Source organism: Bos mutus, chromosome 18 (assembly GCF_027580195.1).
Source record: "Bos mutus isolate GX-2022 chromosome 18, NWIPB_WYAK_1.1, whole genome shotgun sequence".
Taxonomy (NCBI): Eukaryota; Metazoa; Chordata; class Mammalia; order Artiodactyla; family Bovidae; genus Bos; species Bos mutus.
Genome location: NC_091634.1, coordinates 59,085,033 through 59,106,271, shown reverse-complemented (window position 1 = coordinate 59,106,271; position 21,239 = coordinate 59,085,033). Strand labels below are relative to the sequence as shown.

General features: G+C 40.9%; 1 protein-coding gene across 1 annotated transcript in view; it reads left to right on the top strand.

Annotated features, from left to right (window-relative positions):
• The window catches only part of CNTNAP4 (contactin associated protein family member 4), a 285,401-nt gene that overhangs the window by 96,057 nt on the left and 168,105 nt on the right, over positions 1-21,239 (top strand). The gene's annotated exons all lie outside the window — the stretch shown is intronic.

Here is a 21,239-nt window from a genome sequence, read left to right as displayed (position 1 = left end):
AACCAAGCCTGTATAAAACATTTTTTGTTTAGTAACATAGCAGTTTTGCATTGCCTTTATTTAAGGTTGGCAAAAAGAATTTTTTTTGTTGTTCTGATGACTCTGAGAAATATGAATTAATGTCTCCCTAGTATATAGAGGTTTTTATATATAATATTTAGAATATTTATATATGTCTTATACGCACATATATGATTTATATATAAACCTTTCTGTAGTCTTTTCAAGTGTTAAAATGCTGTGTTTTGTGGACAGGGCACAGCTGTTACAAGGGAGACTGACCAGGAGGCAGTTTGTAATAAAGTGAGTGGTATTTGTAGTTGACCGAGTATACATGAACACCCAGTGGGAGAAGGAAGCTAAAGAAAGTTTGCTTGCTGGTGAAGAAAGGACTTCTCTTTTAGTGTAGAAAAGTATTGGTTTGGATTTTATGTGGGCCAGGGACAACATACTGAAATCAAAGAACTTTTTTTTTTAATTTTCCTCTGACTGAGCTGCTGGAACCAGAGAAAATGAGTAACTTAATGAAGCGTTGTTCTTAGCACACAGATAATTTGGAGGCCTGTTTGGGCACATAATGATAATTTTCTTTGATCAGTCAACAGCCTGTCTTTTGAAACTTCCTAGAACTCCGTGATACATTGTAAACTCATTGAAGAAAGGGACTGTGATTATTCACCTTTGTATCTCTGAAGCACTTGGTGGTCATTCAATTGCATGTTTATTGATGTAAGTTGAATTGAGAAAATGTAGCCCTGCTCTTTCTCTAGAGAGAACGACTGTTAGGCTGGAAGTTTTCTGTAAGCATTTTCAGAAAACCTGCCTTAAAATCCAAAGGAAGTTGAAGTTATGTATAACAGCAAGAAAAATTGGATATTACGGTTGAATTAATCCCATGAAAACCATTCAAACTGGGGATAAATTAAACAGTAATTATGAACCAATAGCTGTGAAAGCCTAATGAGGTATTTTTTTAACTACGTGTTTGGATTATCCTTTACTCTTTTCTTCTAAATAAGCTTTGGATTTTAAACTAGATAAGTAGTGGCTAATATTTAGCTGTATTAAGTAAGATGTGTATTTTGACATTTTTTAGAGAGAAAGATTAACTATGAAAATTAATTGTTTTCATGGATCAAGCTTGAGGAAAGCCAAACCTGGACAGTGCTGTTCGTCTTTTTCACTTACCTTGTAAAAAGCGAGGTGGTCAGGGTGCATTAGTGACACGAATGATATCCTTAACTAATCCAAACCAATCAATGTAAAGACAGATGGTATCTATCACAGTTACTTGGCTTGGTAATATCGTTTTTAGACTCTGACTACAGTCAAAATGGACTAACAGATTTGGGAAGGACTGGACTATAATTTTGGATATGGTAAAGAAAGCAGATGGATAACTGAACGTCAAGATCAAAACTGAGACTTGCCGCTGATGCCATGACCACACATAAAATAGATAAGGTTATGGTGTAGGTAAAACAGCTTCAAATCTTCAAACATTGTCAATATATGTATAAACACATGCGCGCGCGCGCGTAAGCTCACACACACACACACACACACACTCATGCTGTCTGTCCATCCCAGGTAGGCTCATAGTTCTCTCTTTACCCTGTAATTACTCAGGTTCCTCCCTGAGGGAAGCCCCCCTCTGTGACTCTACAATAGCAACACGGGCAAAATGAAACATGGTGAATTGTAACCTGGTTCCAGGTTGTTTAAAATGATCTGGCACAGATCACTTTAATGTGGGGTTTTTTGTTTAGCTAAAGACCAATTTTTAATTGATGTTCGTAGTAAGGAATTTGACTCTTTGTCACATTTAGCACATCTGTATTTTGTAACTTTTTTTTTTTTTTTGCCCATTATGGGTAATGCATCCAGATTATACAAAACATGACAATTTTTTTAAGCGCTTCACAGTCTGCTCCAGATGATACAAATAAATCTGTGGAAGAGAGTTAGGGAACCCATAAAGCATTATAGGAGAATGTGATGGAAAGAGGAAGAAAAGGCAGTTGTTACAAGTTTAGAAACACATAAAATAAAACCCATCAACATGGATAGAAGATTCCTCATTTCCTTCAATGTATTCTCTTCGAGCACTAGAGAGAGCAATGACTTCTGTACACCTGAAAGAATTCATCAAATGCCCTGCTGCTTCTTACAAATAATCTTTAAAAAAGAAAGGCAAAATACTTCATTTGTTATCTTTACGGCCATGCATGTACTTGATAGAACTGTAAATTTGAGAGAGACATATTTTTTAAAAATTAATTTTTGGATAAAACTTATAGTCCAGTGCCCACAAATATAATTTATACAAAGTACTCTTTCTAGATGGCATATAAATATTTTGCAAAAAATAGAGAATGCAAACTGCTGTAATTGTTCCTCTCGAAGACAAAACAAAATTTCTCAACATCTACGGTCAAAAGACTTTTCAGCCAGTTTGTTGTAAACGATTGGAAAAGGAAGTGTGAAGTATAATTTTTGCTCATCTAAGAACAATTTCTGGAATTTCATAAAACTAACAACTTAGAAATTATTTTAACCATAGTAACATGTGCAGGAACTTTACAGCTGAATTATACAAATTCTCTCTTTTACACTGCAGACGATAAGGGCAAGGGACGGGATGGCACTAATTTTATGAATTATTTAAGGAAATACGATTATTATGCACAATGAGGCTTCCCTGGTGGCTCAGACAGTAAAGAATTTGCCTGCAATGCAGGAGACTTGGATTTGATACCTGGGTCAGGAAGATGCCCTGGAGAAAAAGAATGGCTACCCACTCCAGTATTCTTGCCCAGAGAGTTCCATGGACAGAGGAGCCTGGTAGGCTACAGTTCATGGGGTTGGAGTGTATTATGCACAATATTTCAATTGTATCTCATTTTTCAAACAAAAACCATAATTTCGTATTAACATATTTCTGAAGTTAATATAACTTTTTTAAAATTAAAAGTGTTGAGTGTCGTGGTTTGGCTTTGGCTAGTGAAAGACACGGAGGCCCCCATGACGTGTATAATCAATTAGACAAAAGTATCTCCTGTCACCATATAGTCACAGTATTATTATCACTGTGAATGATTGAGTTGTCAACTCTATACCACCTGCAAAGATTTTAACATGTATTTATGTCCAGTCAAATAAATAAGTGGCTGGGGTCATTTAATAGAAAACCCAATGAGGCAGAAATTCAAGTGAGAGGTGTGTGGTAAGTCTGGTGGACTCCCCACTTTGTGAGGTGCAGCTTTCCTAGACCTTTCCCTATGTTGACCTTTCTCCTATGTTATTCTAGTATTCTAAGCCCACCACATGTGTGGTGATATAAAGTGTAACAGCACTGATGCCCTGTATGTCAACATGTCAAATCATCAAGCTTAATGTCTTGCAATCCTTGGCTCAGAACTTGGGCAAATGCCTGGAGAGTGCTTTAAGCTGCTTCTCCTTTTCAACACAGCCTCTGCTTGAGTGCCAGAAAGATGTTTTTTATTGAAAGTCTATATGATTAGTCTGTATTCCCAGGGACTCTCCTGTTTGTATTTCTATTTAACTTGGTTCTCTTACTTTTGGAAATGATTAACCTAGGAGTGCCTGGTTGGAGGTGGCTGCATTGGGGTTTTTAATGTGACGTTGGTCATAAATCAGAACAATTAGTCTGCTGGGTGCCTTCTCAATCAAGCAGCATGTTTTATTTCACCTCGTCCCATCTGTGCCCATTCTGTAACACGTTATGTCAGTCCCTTCTCATAAACTTCCTGGGCTCACGTAAATTGGAACTTTACATGAATATGTAATATACAAAAATATATATTAACCCCTGTAAACTGTGGGAACACATATGCATTGAATAAGATAAATGGCAACGTTGCTTCACATTCTTCCAATTGATCTGTCCCTAAGCAAGCAAAATAAAAGTAATTTGAAGAGAGTGATTAGGGTCAGCAGATTTGATTTAATGCCCCCTTCAGAGCACACAGTCACATCCAGTTTATCCTCAAAGCATCAACCAGAGGATGGCATGTTTTAAAACCACTTTACAGCTCGTGTCTCACATTCCTGCACGTGACAGTTCAGGGACGAGACACCACCCTCTTTTCTCCCCTCTTATCCTTGCTGTGATGCAGCGCTGCAGATGTCTGCATCTGACTCTTCTCATTCCCCAGTCCCAGGAGGTACATTTGGAAATCTCTCTGGGAAGCGATTCTGTCCTTCTGAAGTGTTTCTTTATTGCTGCTTAAGACGCAGTCGGTTAGGTCTTCTAAAAACTAATGCATGAGCGTCTCTTTCCTATTTTACATTTTTAATTTTCAAACTTACCACACATAATCAGAGAAGAGGCTAGAAAAATATATAAAGGTAGAAAGGAGGAAAGATACAATATATTCCTTAAAAATCTAAGAGAACATCTTATTTTTTAAAAAAAGATAATTCAATAAACTCTGTGCCTAACAATAAAATTAATTTTTAAAACCTGTAATTTATCTTTCTACATATAAAAAACTAGGTAGACAACATAAAAGGAAAACATATGCTCCACTTAAAATAGAACTCCCAAATGATAAATATCAAGGGAGAAAGTAAAAAGAAATTATGAGATTTATGAAGATAATATTTAGAATATTACTAATGAACATAAAAGAAGATGATTAAATGTGAAGACATATCTATTTGAAATAGAAAGCAATACACCAGCAGCAGGTCACTTACTTAGGCAGATTTTATTAACAGTACTTCTGTGCAGCCAAGTACTGGATGGCCATCAGAAACAGATGATGTAAAAATACACTGGCCATTGCTGCAGTGAATTTCAAAACCAATGGAAAATTTTCAATTGAAGTGTCATTTGATACTGAAGAATAAATCTTAAGGACTGAGGAGAAAGAGATGGGGACAATGGATGGAATATATGTCAATTTATTAAAGCACAGGTAAAGATTGGATTTATATGAAGTTTCAAAGGGGATAATCTGAGACTGAAAGAAATGAAGGGCAGCAGAGAGGAGTGGATAGGAAACAATCCAATTATTGATTTTTTAAAAAAAAAACAAACATAATGGCTATCTCCCACTTGTTAGATGAAATTATCTTGTAACAGTTATTGATAGTACCAAGCCTATGGGAGTTATCAATATGTAGCATCATATATTATTTTTAATATTATTTTAGTAGTTTATATATTTATATTTTACAGTGGTTGGATGGCATTTATATGTGCAACGTGTCATCTAATCTTTGATCATAAAATAGAAAAACACCACATTTCTGATACTAAATTGGTTTGTGAGTCAGCACTCAGTCAGAAAATCAGAAATTACTCCTGGCATCTGAAACTGCAAAGTCATTCTAGAAAATTGGTTACAGGTAGTGGAAAAGCTGATCAAAGCAAATCAGGTGTGAGGTGGTGCACCCTTCAGAGCCCAGCAGCAGCAAGCAGACACTGTAACTTCTCAGGAGTGGAGGGATAATGAGAAGGTGGTGTTTCTAGAGCTTGTAGCCGACACTGTTCAGTTAGTGCTAGAACCGTGGCAGGGACTGTCCAATGGAAGATTCTGGAAGCAAGGCTTGTCCATGGGGAGCAGGAGCCTTGAAAGAGGCTCAGCCACTACTGAGAAGCTGCCTGAGGCATTGAAAGAGTGGGGAGAAATATCCAGGCTCCCCCTTCCTCTCACCTGTCAAACTCTCTCTGCCCGGCAGGAAGCTTGCTCGCACAGGACCTGGGACTGTCAGTCTCCATCACTCAGCCTTCCTGTGGCTCAGAATAGAGCAGGGAACAGTGATACATGGCTCTAAGGGAAACAAGCACAGCCCTAAGAAGCTACGTTGTTCCTAAGGAAGTCTCACCTCTATAAACTTTTTCCTACAGGATGAGTGAGAATTCAGGTACTTGCTGAGTAATTTAATCCCTCATTCCTTTCAGTAGTAAAATTGCAGGCTTCTCCATCAAGAAGGTTGATTAGTAATACTTTGATACGGAAGGAATTGAGATGTCTACAGTAAGTTCCCACCTTGTTAGGGTGGCGTAGTGCCTGAGTCATGTCTGACTCTTTTGGGACCCCATGGACTGTAGCCTGCCAGACTCCTCTGTCCTTGAGATTTCCCAGGCAAGCATACTGGAGTGGGTTGCCATGTCCTTCTCCCAAGTTCCCACCTAAGTTCATGTTAATTTAGCTCTCTTTCCTCCTGTCAATACTGATGAATATGCAAAGCTAGGGAAGAACAGTATTTCAACCGGAATTCATGGTGTAGATGAAATCATTGGTTTAGTGTCATTTTTTACACATAATCTACTGTAAGGCAGGAGAAAACCATAAATTATGAATTCACCGTCTTGTTGTTTATCACAGTACGTACTGAAGACAGAGTATAGTTTTGCCTTCTGTGTGGGAGAGAGAGCATTGCTGTGTTTCTCATCAGACATTCTATAGCTGAGTCCAGGACTCCCCTGCAGAGGATCAAGTAGAAGGGTGTATCTGTGGATTAATGCACGCTGTTGTTGCCTCTAGGATGGGGCTGTTGCACACATTTGTTGTGCAAACACAGCCCACTGCTCCTTTATTGAAGTGTTTCTGCTTGCCTGGCAGACTGGGTGGCCACATCCCGTCCCGGATCTGGCACGTTTCATTGGCAGCTTCTTCATGTACCGCAGCTTCTATCTCAGACACTTAGTTGCTGCTCTCAGGACATTCCCAAGGTTTCTTGTGTTTTCAGACTTCTCTTCTGGGCATGCTCTTCAGTTCTGTGAGGCCTGCGTCATCCCTCCCAATGTAGGGCCTTTCAGGCACTTACTCTAGTCCAGCCTGCCCCATCGCTTTTCCAGTCGTCACCAACTCATCTCGAGAGTCTTTTCCCAATGGCATCTGCCATTGTGTTATTTCCAGGAAGACTTTCTGGAGAATTTTGCCTAGTTTGTATAACCTTAATCAGCTGAATTTCAAACTCATTCATATATTTTTCATTTGCTTTCACTCTACTTATACGTTTTCCTTTCTTCCAGATTTTACATGTGACAGAAATTCCCAAACACTGCTGGCTAAAATGCATACTGTACCTACTGAATTCCTAGGATATAGGAGATAGTCCAAGGAAAGAGTAAATGTGATTGGAGAGAGGACCACCGTACTGTTTTGCTAATGTGGTTTAGAATTGATATTAACAAAAGCATAATGGTAAAAGGAAGCACTTTTGTGATTATTTACTTCAGACCCAAAACACAGTGATCGGTGATGTTTCTGTTGGTTCACAATGCAGAGGTCCTGCATGTTTACTGGGTGAGGGTGCGCGTGTGCTTGTGTGTGCATGCTTAGTCGCTCAGTCATGTCTGACTCTGTGTGACCCTATGGACTGTAGCTCACCAGACTCCTCTGTCCGTGGAATTTTCTGGGCAAGTATACTGGAATGGGTTGCCATTTCCTCCTCCAGGGGATCTTCCCCACCCAGGGATGGAACTCTTATCTCCTTTGTCTCCTGCATTGCAGGCGGATTCTTTACCCACTGAGCCATGGGGGAAGCCCACTAAGATGAGGGTATCCATCTGATGTTTTGTATAAGTATGTAAAAGAAGAACTCCTAGTCATAACCAGGACTTGAGCCATACAGCTTTATCCATCCACATTCCCAATTGCTGTTAGGAGTCCTGCTTCTGAGCTGGTATTGTCTCAGATTTTCTCTTTATATTATTATCTGCCTCTTACTCCTTTCAGAAATGTCCATAAAGAATAATCCTTTGGTTGATTTAGAAGAGCCATGCTTTCAGAAAGTGTTAGGGCATTTGTCCAGAAGTAGCCATGAGGATGAAAGGAAGAAAACACGAAGCAAAAATGCTAGGAAGTATTCTGCAGAGCTGTGTCTATAAATCAGAGAGATGCAGTTCAAAAGAAATCATATTTGATTTGTATTCTGCAAATGAAAATTTTATTTGGCTTTGAACTCCTATCTTCCCTTCCGTGCTTCTTATTGTTATTATTAATCTCTCATACTGAAAGGTTGTCTTCCTTTTGGAGCCTTGAACATTTTAAGTACTTAATAACAGGGTTCTTTTTCAATAAGAGAGAGAGAAGAGAGAAATTGCTAGAGCAGTGAAAAGAGATCCTCGGGGAGCAATGGCTTTATTACAATATGTCAGAGTCATCATGAGCTGGGGGTGGGTGGGGAATATAAGTTTCAGAGAAAAAAAGCTTATATTTATTTTAGCAAGTTTGTGGAAAAGTTGCAGAAAATAGTCCTAAGAGCCACAAAGCTATTATGGTAATGGCAGTTCCATTTTTATACTCTGGAATTCAAAGGTAAAAAAAAAATTTTCCCAATATGTCGCTTTGGCATATAGATTTTTGATCCTTAGATTAGAATAAATACATAAATTAATTAAGCTTACAGTGCTATTTATGCTTTCTTTAAAAATTTGCATGTCAGAGATGACAGATAAATACAAAAACTAAATTGGAAAGAAATTGGTCTTTTCTATGTCTCCCTCTTGGTTTTTTTCCATAAAATCAAGCACTTTGGATACATGAGCACACATTGAATTTCCATATGATTCTTCTAAATTTTTTTGGTTTGTACTTTTAAATTCTTAGCCTTCGAGTGTTTAATTTGTCTGAACTGCATAACGTATACACTTGACTATAGCACAAGTTTTTAAAAAGACGTTTTCACAAATAAGGAACTGTAATTTGTATGATTAGACCAGGTATGTATTTATTTTCATGAAATATATTCCTCCTATTTATTTCTGTTTACTCTCTGCTTAGAACACCGCATAGGGCTTTTCTGCACTGGAGTCTTCTGCCCCGAGGAAATCTATACAGCTTTTCACATTGGGCCACACATGGCTGTATCCTGCCTCCACTCCAGGAAAGTCCCTGTGAATCGTCCTCTCCCCTCCTCTCCTCCGTTGAAACTCACCATCCCCAGGCTCTGGATTGAAAGCAGAATAAACATGATGGGCTCTGATAATCCAGGACAACTGAGGCAAATGCCATCAGCACACAGTGGTCTCAGTTTCTGTGCACATGCCCAGGACGGCTTTCTGGAATCCATGGTACTATTTCTCTAGTCTGGGCCAAGAGTGACTCGGATAGTGGGAGTGTCAAATCAGGTCCAGTTCAAAGTACCAAAGTACTTTGAAAATACTACACCAAAGTACCAGAGCTGTGGCACGCAAAAGGAAGAAGAGGGCGCAGGCTGTGGATGGCAGTAGGAAGTCATCTCTGTTACCAGGCCACAGACCTTCAGATGCAGGCACCATCTCTAACAGCTGTGTGACTCTGGACAAGTTGCTTTTACCCCCTGCAAATTGCAATAATAAATGCCTTAAAGAATTTGTACGAGGGAGGAAGGAAGTGGGATGAGGGGAAGGAGGAAGGGACTTTTGCAGAATTAAATGCAAAAAAAAGAGAAAACCTATAAAAACTCATGCAAAAGTGTTTTTTTTTTTAATATAAATACCTTTATGAACTTAGCAAAGAATCAGGTGAAGACTAGTGTGGATTTTCAATCTGCCAACAATGGTGCCATTTTAAAGAATTCAATAGTCAGCACTTAAGTACTTAGCTCACAACTACTTAAGGGCTTTGTTCTTGTTTAGTTGCTAACTCATGTCTGATTCTTTGTGACCCTGTGGATTGTAGCCCACCAGGTTCTTCTATCCAGTGATTTTCTAGGCAAGAACACTGGAGTGGGTTGCCATGCCCTCCTCCAGGAGGATCTTCCCAACCCAGGGACTGAAGTCAGGTCTCTCGAATTGTAGGCAGATTCTTTACCACTGAGCCACCTGGGAATTGGAGAAGGCAATGGCACCCCACTCCAGTACTCTTGCCTGGAAAAATCCCATGGGTGGAGGAGCCTGGTAGGCTGCAGTCCATGGGGTCGCTGAGAGTTGGACACACTGAGTGACTTCACTTTCACTTTTCACTTTCATGCATTGGAGAAGGAAATGGCAACCCACTCCAGTGTTCTTGCCTGGAGAATCCCAGGGACGGGGGAGCCTGGTGGGCTGCCGTCTCTGGGGTCGCACAGAGTTGGACACGACTGACGCGACTTAGCAGCAGCAACAGCAGCAGCACCTGGGAATCCCATATAAGGGCTAGAAGGGCTGAGATCTTAAGCAGCAGCTTTGAAATTTTGTGTTTTTACCTAGAGGCAAAAATGAAATATCCAATACTTTAAAAAATAAAATAAATGAATAAAAGTACTGCTACTGCTGCTAAGTCGCTTCACTCATGTCTGACTCTATGTGACCCCATAGACGGCAGCCCACCAGGCTCCCCCATCCCTGGAATTCTCCAGACAAGAACACTGGAGTGGGTTGCCATTTCCTTTTCCAATGCAGAAAAGTGAAAGTGAAGTCACTCAGTCGTGTCCGACTCTTAGCGACCTCATGGACTGCAGCCTACCAGGCCTCCTCCGTCCATGGGATTTTCCAGGCAAGAGTACTGGAGTGGGGTGCCATTGCCTTCTCTGAATAAAATACTAAGTGATTAAAAAAAAAAAAAAGCCTCACACAAAATTAACAATAGATCTGAGGTTATCAGCAATTCAGCTAGGAGGAGATTGAATGCAGTCATTTTTAGGAGAGGAACCATGACAAGAAGGAGGGAAGCTGTTGCTGCTGCTGCTAAGTCGCTTCAGTCATGTCCGACTCTGTGCAACCCCATGGACGGCAGCCCACGAGGGAAGAGGAAATGGCAAATACTATTCCCAGTAGTTTGGTGGTGTGGAGAAGAAGTGGGATGATGGTAAAGAGATGGGATGAGTGATGCGCAGACAGAGGGCTTGTTAGTGGAGAGACTTGCGCTTGGTTAGCACTTGAGAGGGAGCCCTTGGAGGTCCAGGGATTGAACATGGAGGTGATTCCAGTGCGAGGGGCTCCAGATCATAGTTGGTTTTGAAGCGTGACATATCTTACAAAAGAAGAAAAAAAAGTAAAAATGTGTTTGAACTTCAGCCTGTGGAATGGCTCTTTGTGGGCAGAAAGGTCCTGTGTTTACAGATAATGAAGAGAAGTGAGAATGGTGTGGACCAGGAAAAGAATCTCCGCCCAGCACTGAGAGCTCAGTGAAGGCTGGAGACCACACACATGGTGCCCGTGTGCGCTGTTGTTTGGTTTTCACCAGCCGTGAGCTGCTTACGTGTGTGCAGGAGCAGAGGGTGTAGTTTCTTAGTCTGATCCAGGATTGGAATCCGGGGGAAACTGTGGTGGAAGGACTTGTCTAGGATAAGAAAGCCTATGAGCTGGCAGGAACATCGAGGAAGGAAAGTGTCATAGAGTCAGTGTTCTACAGGGAGGGAGTGAAGTCAAGGGGGCAGGTGCTGATAGAAAGGAACCAATTCGATGTACATAGACTTGTTTTAAGGAATTGGCTCAAGTGATTGTGGAGGTTTGGCAAGTCCAGAATATGCACGGCAGATTGGAGATGCTTAGGAGAATTGCAATTGAGTCTTAAGAAATCCTTTGGCAAAATTCCCTCTTCTAGGAAGGTCAGTCTTTTTTTCTCCTAGGGCCTTTTTCTCCTAAGGGAAAGACTAGAGACCTCTTCAAGAAAATTAGAGATACCAAGGGAACATTTCATGCAAAGATGGGCTCGATAAAGGACAGAAATGGTATGGACCTAACAGAAGCAGAAGATATTAAGAAGAGGTGGCAAGAATACACAGAAGAACTGTACAGAAGCACCAGTTAGAACTGGACATGGAACAATAGACTGGTTCCAAATAGGAAAAGGAGTACTGTATATTGTCAAGGCTGTATATTGTCACCCTGCTTATTTAACTTCTATGCAGAGTACATCATGAGAAACGCTGAGCTGGAAGAAACACAAGCTGGAATCAAGATTGCCAGGAGAAATATCAATAACCTCAGATATGCAGATGACACCACCCTTATGGCAGAAAGTGAAGAGGAACTAAAAAGTCTCTTGATGAAGGTGAAAGAGGAGAGTGAAAAAGTTGGCTTAAAGCTCAACATTCAGAAAACGAAGACCATGGCATCTGGTCCCGTCACTTCATGGGAAATAGATGGGGAAACAGTGGAAATGGTGTCAGACTTTATTTCTTGGGGGTCCAAAATCACTGCAGATGGTGACTGCAGCCATGAAATTAAAAGACGCTTACTCCTTGGAAGGAAAGTTATGACCGACCTAGATAGCATATTCAAAAGCAGAGACATTACTTTGCCAACAAAGGTCCGTCTAGTCAAGGCTATGGTTTTTCCTGTGGTCATGTATGGATGTGAGAGTTGGACTGTGAAGAAAGCTGAGCGCCAAAGAATTGATGCTTTTGAACTGTGATGATGGAGAAGACTCTTGAGAGTCCCATGGACTGCAAGGAGATCCAAGCAGTCCATTCTGAAGGAGATCAGCCCTGGGATTTCTTTGGAAGGAATGATGCTAAAGCTGAAACTCCAGTACTTTGGCCACCTCATGCGAAGAGTTGACTCACTGGAAAAGACTCTGATGCTGGGAGGGATTGGGGGCAGGAGGAGAAGGGGACGACAGAGGATGAGATGGCTGGATGGCATCACTGACTCGATGGTCGTGAGTCTGAGTGAACTCCTGGAGTTGGCGATGGACAGGGAGGCCTGGCGTGCTGTGATTCATGGGGTCGCAAAGAGTCAGACATGACTGAGCGACTGAACTGAACTGAAGGCCTTCAACTGACTGGATGTGGTGCACCCACATTAGGGAGTGTCATCTGTTTTATTAGAAACTCTACTGCTTTAAATGTTAATCTCATCTTAAAAGTATCTTCACAGAAACATCCAGGAAAATATTTGACTAAATGTGTGGGAAATGTGACCTAGTCAAGTTGACATATAAAATTAACTATCACAGAGATGGAAGATGTCAAAGGAACAGTGGAGCTTTTGAGGGTGAAAAGTAAATAAGCGTGGGAGAATGAGATTGAGAGAGCTAGAGAGATCTAGTGATCTGGGATCAAAAAATAGAATATAAGCATTTACAATTTCAAAGATGGTGCAATCACAGGGAATGATTAAGGACCTAGATGTGGGCAGATAAGTATTAAAAAGGAGCATGTGAAGGTCATTTAATTCCAGGATGCTTTATGGATCATCCAAAGGTACTGAAGCAGAAAGTTGCCCAAGAAGATTGCAACAAAGAAGAGGAAATGACCTTTAGTTTGGGGGAGGACGAAAGCTGAGAGGGCCGGAATTTGCTATAATCAGCGGATATTCACAAAGAAGCAGAAATAAGTGTCCTCTCTTCTCTTTCCTTTTGCTTGCTTATTTTCATGAGGAAGAAAGAAAAATTATGCGGAATTGATAGGAGCTTTATAAAATGCTTACAGACTCCATAGACATGTAGCATTTGGGAAAAGTGAGCAAAATTCACTTTCGGTTCCAAAATGCTAATTAGAATTTCATGGGATATGCTAATCTCTTTTGGACATGCCCTGACAGACACACCCAGAGATAATGTTTTACTAGTTATCTAGGCATCTCTTAGCTCAGTCAAGTTAACACGTAAAATTAGTCATCGCAGATGCGTTTCACTCTGCACCGTTCCTCAGCTGTTATAGGATCTAATTAAATCAGAGCCCTACTTTCTGCTCCTTAACAAATCACTCCAGTTCACAGAAAGACATGGGAAATAGGAGAAAAGAATGCAGAGGCCCATGGGCTTTGGGAGTGACTGTGGAAGCTATCCTGGGCTTCCCAGGTGCTGCTTGTGGTGAAGAACCTGGCAGGAGACCGAAGAGAAGCGGGTTGGATCCCTGCATTGGGAAGATCCCCTGGAGGAGGGCGTGGTAACCACTCCAGTGTTCTTGCCTGGGATCATCCCACTGACAGAGGAGCCTGGCAGGCTACAGACCATGCAGTTGCCAAGAGTCAGATGTGACTGAATGATTTAGCACACACACCTGCGTGGAAGGCGTCCTAGGGGAGGTCACGTATCCTGAAAAGGAACGAAATGAACAGGAACTCTTCCAACAGTCTAGGGGTGAGATAGTTTTCCTCTGCTATTTCTCACTCTGTGTATAAGCTTTTCTCCATTAAAAGTTTCACTTATAAAATTTATTTTATCCTTTGAACTTTCTTTGGAGTTTGCAGGTGGCACTGATTTTTCTTTCTGTCCTTCTCCGTTTCTGATCTTAGTGGAGCCGATTCCAAAACAGGACACTCTTCCTTTTACCAATTTTGTCTCATTGTTGCCTTCCTACCTTGTGTGTGGCAGCTAGAGGTCACACCCTAATTTCTCAGGTCATCATTCGTGTGAGATGCATCTATTAATGATGCCTTTCCTCCCAATGGAACTGGAGATTAACCAAGCTGCGACGTCACCCTTTGAGTGGCTTCTGGTATTCTTCTACTGATTTAGTGGTTAAGGGCCTGCACATCAGTTTCAATCACTACTGACTGATCTTAGCTGGTTCTGACCAGGACAATGGTCCTCATCTTTTTTCTAAATTGATTCACGGATGTGGAATATTCTTGCTTCCTGTACCGTTCTTGGGTTAATGATATGTGAAGGATTTCTCTATGCTTAAGTTCAGATTTAAAAAGATATGCTTAACATCTATAAAATGGAGTACATGTTGAGGACTTCGTGGTGTGAAGTCCTTGACTCCAAGGGTATTTGTCTGTCTAGTTTAATGACATTTACTCAAATGCTCAATGTCTGAAGTCAGAATTTCAGAGTGAAAGCGCCACATATTTTTTGAGGAAAATACTCTATCAACTACAACTCAGGTTTACTACAGTTTCTCAAGACATTCTAGGGCCATTATTTTCTGCTGAAAAATATGTTCAAAATGACCCTATATTTTTAGGACTAGGTGATGTACACTATTATTTATTTTAATTTGAATAAGGTGTGATATCTAAAGGATTTGGGGCATCTAAAATGAAATCAGTAGAGTGGAGGGTGGTGACAGCTGGCATGGGCATAAAGAACTAGGATTTATATATTCTGATAAACTTCACGCCTCTCTGCATTATATAATTGGTCTTGGTCTCACTGATTAAAAGTACATTAGAAACTAAGTTCCTTTAGATTGCAAGATTACTTTGAAATTTGTGTTGCTAGACTTTAAAGGAAAATGATGGGTACATTTTATAGTCTGCATTTTTTATGCTTTTCCCCATTTTTAAAAAGTGCAAGCAATTATGTGAATAGTGTAACAATAAGAGAACCAAGAGATAACTTTGAAATTGAATGTGATTAGGGGGACTTTTTTTTTTTCCTAAACACTTTCATCAATTGCTTTTTGTTATTAGAAATACTGCCTCTATATAACTGAAGAGCTGTGTTCTTACTGCTAGACAATGCTTGGAACAGAACAATGTGTACTCAAACCATCCATAAATATTTAAAAGTTCTGATGATACAGCAGTTACCAAGGATAGAGTCAGTGTGTGCTCAGGAAGTCATATATATATATAGGATGCTTCTTCCACACCACAAAGCATCGATATGTGCGCCTTAGAATGCCAAGAAAAAATTATGATGCAGCGTGAACTCACAGTTACTTTCTTTTCAGTTAGACGTCTACCATTGTAATTATTATCATATTATTATTGAACATCCCTGGACCTTCTCTCCTGTTTTTCTCTTCTGCGACTGTTCTCTGCAACTTTCCCAAGTTTTTCTCCGTGCTTTACAACAACTTTTCTCTATTGCCTATTATCATTTACCCACAATTACTTTCTCCTAAAACTTTCTCAGGAACTTATAAATACTATCACAATATCTTCCCCAACATGCATTGCATTGGATGGGCTAAATTTTAAAGTTTAACCATTTTAATAAAGGTATTCCTTTTTTTAAGTTGACATTCTCTCAATCTCTGTGCTCCATGGAGGCATTGAGATAGAGGCCTTTCCTGTGTGTTTGGAGTGAGTCCCCTAAGTGGACACGAGACAAGTCACAGTAGCTATCTTGTCTGTCCCCCACTGAGTCTTCTTCCAGCAGAGACTCTGAGAGATGTACAGCCTTCTCCATGGGAAATAGTAGTAGTAATTCCGATGTCATGTCCGAGTAGAAGGAGGATGCAGGTGGACAGTGATACTTGAGGGATTAGGCCGGAAAAGGCTCCAAAATTTACTGTAGGATGGCCTGGACTCTTCTTACCCTTCCTTCATGGGATCACTTTTCATCTGGATAACCATTCAAGGGTGAAGACCATTTAAAAAGATGCATTAAAATGCATGTCTTACCTCTACCTCTCACATTTCTTCAGTTACCTTGACAAAGTGAAGCAAATGGGTAGGGTATATTACTTTTTATTTAAATAAAGGGAATGGAAATACATATTTTCTCATATTTTTTAAATAAATGGGAAGATAAGCAAGAGCAATTTAGAAATGTTACTTCTGTGATAACCTATAGGAGGAGGGATGGAATAGGGATAGGATATAGACTTTTGTGTTTTTTTATGTTTATCTAAAAAGTAATAAACACAATTTAAAGATTGTACAATGATATTAAATAAAACTTCGGAAGCTATTTCTAAAGATCAACAATAGCATGAAACAAACCTGTGTGTTGAGTTAAAGGCACACACACACACAGAGGAATTGTTTTAAGTGACTTGAAACACAGCAGTTATGTATTTTTATTGTTTTAGAAGCCACTGACAAAAAATCTTGAACTACTTTCAGTAATCACATTTTGTTCGTGACATACATAATATCTTATTTAAAATATTATATTATGGCTGTAAAACTTGTTTTGTTAAAACAGTTAAGTGATCATTTTAATATCAGAAATCATAATTTTATTGAAAGAGAAACGAGAAACAAACATAAAATTGAAGAGATTAGGTACATATCCTGCACTGAGTTTGAATTGGATGTGTCAATATGAATTTAATTGCTAGAGAGGATGTGGAGAAAAGGGAACCCTCTTGTACTGTTGGTGGGAATGTAAATTGATACAACCACTATGGAAAATAGTATCAGATCAGATCAGTCGCTCAGTCGTGTCCGACTCTTTGTGACCCCATGAATCGCAGCACGCCAGGCCTCCCTGTCCATCACCAACTCCAGGAGTTCACTCAGACTCATGTCCATCAAGTCAGTAAGCCATCCAGCCATCTCATCCTCTGTCATCCCCTTCTCCTCCTGCCCCCAATCCCTCCCAGCATCAGAGTCTTTTCCAATGAGTCAACTCTTCGCATGAGGTGGCCGAAGTACTGGACTTTCAGCTTTAGCATCATTCCTTCCAAAGAAATCCCAGGGCTGATCTCCTTCAGAATGGACTGGTTGGATCTCCTTGCAGTCCAAGGGACTCTCAAGAGTCTTCTCCAACACCACAGTTCAAAAGTATAGAGATTCTTTTAAAAAATTAGGTATAAAGCTACCGTATGACATAACAGTTCCACTACTGGGCATATACCCTGAGAAAACCATATTCAAAAAGACACATGTACCCCACTGTTCTCTGCAGCTCTGTTTACAACAGCCAGGACAGGGAAACAACCTAGACGCCCATCAACAGATGAAGGATAAAGATGTGATGCATATACACAATGGAATATTACTCAGCTGCAAAAGGAATGCATTTGAGTCAGTTGAAATGGATGACCCTAGAGTGTGTTATTCAGAGTGAAGTAAGTCAGAAAGAGAAAAACAAATATCATATATTATGCATATATATCAGAGAAGGCAAAATGGCACCCCACTCCAGTTCTCTTGCCTGGAAAATCCCATGGATGGAGGAGCCTGGTGGGCTGCAGTTCCTGGGGTCGCTAAGAGTCGGACACGACTGAGTGACTTCACTTTCAATTTTCACTTCCATGCATTGGAGGAGGAAATGGCAACCCACTCCAGTGTTCTTGCCTGGAGAATCCCAGGGACAGGGGAGCCTGGTGGGCTGCTGTCTATGGGGTCACACAGAGTCAGACACAACTGAGGTGACTTAGCAGCAGCAGCAGCAGCAGCATGCATATATATGGAATCTAGAAAAATGATACTGATGAACCTATTTGCAGGGCAGGTATAGAGACGTACTTGTAAGGATGGTCTGTTCTTGTGGACACAGTTGGGGAGGGGAAGAGAGGGTGGGCCAAATCCAGAGTCGCACTGACATATGTACACCAACATGTGTAAAACAGATTGCTAAGGAGAAGCTGCTTTATAACACAGGGAGCCCAGCCCAGCTCCCTGTGACAACCTAGAAGGGTGGGATGGAGCAAGGGGAGGAAGGGAGACTCGAGAGGGAGGGTGTATATATTTATTTACATATATATATATATATGCAATGGCGACTCACTCCAGTACTCTTGCCTGGAAAATCCCATGGACAGAGGAGCCTGGTTGGCTGCAGTCCATGGGGTTGCTGAGTCGGACACGACTGAGTGACTTTACTTTCACTTTTCACTTTCGTGCATTGGAGAAGGAAATGGCAACCCACTCCAGTGTTCTTGCCTGGAGAATCCCAGGGATGGGGGAGCCTGGTGGGCTGCCGTCTATGGGGTCGAGCAGAGTCAGACACGACTGAAGTGACTTAGCAGCATATATGTGTGTGTGTGTGTGTGTGTGTGTGTGTGTGTACTTATGGCTGACTTGTGTTGTTGTACAGTGGAAACCAGCACAGCATTGTAATTATCCTTCAATTAAAAAAAGAAAATAAAACTATTTCCTAATTCTTTTGATCAAGAATGTGTGACCAGCCTTAAACAGTGATCCTCCTTACCCCTTGATTGTGTAAGGAGGAATCCCAGACTCAGGATTCATTGTGAAAAATAGTTGAATCCAGCTATGAGGCATGAAGTATACAAAATAAATCTAGAATATTAGAGTATTAATACCTGAAAACTAGGATTTTTACTAAAGACCACTGGGGTCATGTCAAAAAGACTTAGGAGACGACTGGAAAAGCATTTCACTGGCCAAAATGAAACAACTAGAATATCAATAAGAATCATACCAGAAATGTATTGAAACACCAACTTAGTTAAACTTTCATTAATTCATTATAATACAAAAGTTTCCTTATTCATCATCTTCGGAAGATGCGAGAGGATCAACTCACTGAACACTGGCTCAAAAAGCAATAATGAGTATTTTTTTCTGCTTTTTCAGATTAAACTACATCTCAGGGTAACCAAGTGTTTGATGAAGAGGAAGTTTGTCTTTAGAGATGTATTCTAGAATTAAAAAGACATTAAAGAAGGGATGACAGAATCAGAATATCACCATTTTATAACCCCTAGTTAAATAATGTACTCGTGGCACATCAGTGATCTCTGGAATCATAAAAACAGAGACAGTCAGGCCTAACGCATCTCCTGCTGGACACATACAGTGTGTTTTTTGAAGGCCTCTGGCCTGAAGTTCACATGTAAGTCAGATCAAGCCCCACAGTCTAACTGGATAGGACGCATCATATGACACTGTAGAGAGGCAATCGGCAAACCGTGGGAAACTGGAAGACAACTGGCCAGCAGTTTCCAATAGCAAACTGAGAGAAAATGACAGGGAGATGATCCACAGGTTAAAAGATATTTAAGAGGAACAACAACTGCATGGAAATTTGGGGTAACCTTTTTTGAACAATATTGCATATACATGCACACACAGGCCCATACATTTTCAAGAGAGAAGCAATCATCATAGGATGTTGATGTTATTATAGAACTATTGTCAACATTCTGGGTTTTGAAATTAAATTCTTATCCATTAAAGAAATATTATGAGATATTTATGCAAAATCACTGTAGATGTGACTGCAGCCATGAAATTAAAAGACGCTTACTCTTTGGAAGAAAAGTTATGACCAACCTAGATAGCATATTGAAAAGCAGAGACATTACTTTGCCAACAAAGGTCCGTCTAGTCAAGGCTATGGTTTTTCCACTGGTTATGTATGGATGTGAGAGTTGGACTGTGAAGAAAGCTGAGTGACAAAGAATTGATGCTTTTGAACTGTGGTGTTGGAGAAGACTCCTGAGAATCCCTTGGACTGCAAGGAGATCCAACCAGTCCATTCTAAAGGAGGTCAGCCCTGGGTATTCCTTGGAAGGAATGATGCTAAAGCTGAAAGTCCAGTACTTTGGCCACCTCATGTGAAGAGCTGACTCATTGGAAAAGACTCTGATGCTGGGAGGGATTGGGGGCAGGAGGAAAAGGGGATGACAGAGGATGAGATGGCTGGATGGCATCACTGACTCGATGGACGTGAGTCTGAGTGAACTCCGGGAGATGGTGATGGACAGGGAGGCCTGGCGTGCTGCGATTCATGGGGTCGAAAAGAGTCGGACACGACTGAGTGACTGAACTGAACTGAACTAATGCATGAAAAATATGATGTCTGAGAGTGGCTTTAAAATAATCTAATAGGAAAGGTCATGGAGTAGGAGGGGATGTGGGTAGAGGTGAACTAAGATGAGCCATGAGTTAGCAGTCTTTGAAACTGGATATGGATGACTTTTTTGTTCTGTCTCCCTTCTAGAGTATATGTTTGAAAATGTCTATAATAAAATTTTTCATGCCAGATATATGCTTTCTCCTCTTTAACTTTTTAGTAGTTTTAAGTTTCCATTCTCACACATGATAATTTTGCTGACAATAAGGCTGGCAATCACGAACGCCACTAGGAGAGTCAAATGGAGAAATGAAGACTCATGAAGGTTTGCTTGTCTCCACTGGGGATGAAGGGAGGTGGTTCAGACCCAGAGGATGCTGTTCTGATAAAGGAGCACTTGGGTTGGGAGTGGGGAGGAAGGAGATGAGGCTTGCTGCTACCTCAGAATAGAGAAGAGGAAGCAAAGGCAGATCTTACAGGGAAGGAGAAGGAGAGGAATTGAGGGGAGAGTAAGAGCAGCCATTGTCCTCTCTTATTTCTCCACCCCTGTGCCTCAGGCTCAGTGATGCATGAGCAGAGGGGATACCTCTGGCTCTAGCTGACTTGCCTTTTACTTCCCCGTACCTGTGGGGTGCTGGGCAGAGAGGAGCTGACAGTGGATTAGCCTCGCCCGGATCTGCCTTCACGAGGCGTTGGATTCCTTTACTCCTTTCACAGAAGCACTCATGGAAGGTGACTGGAAGTGGTCCTGTGAGCCAAGTTTTATAATATCCTCAAAATCATCTAATCTACCTTTGTCTGTGTACACACTAAGTCGTTTCAGTCCTGTCTGACCTTTTGCAACCTATGGATGGTAGCCCGCCAGGCTCCTCTGTCCATGGAGTTTTCCAGGCAAGAACACTGGAGTGGGTTGCCATTTCCTTCTCCAAGGGGTCTTCCTCACCCAGGACTGAACTCCATCTC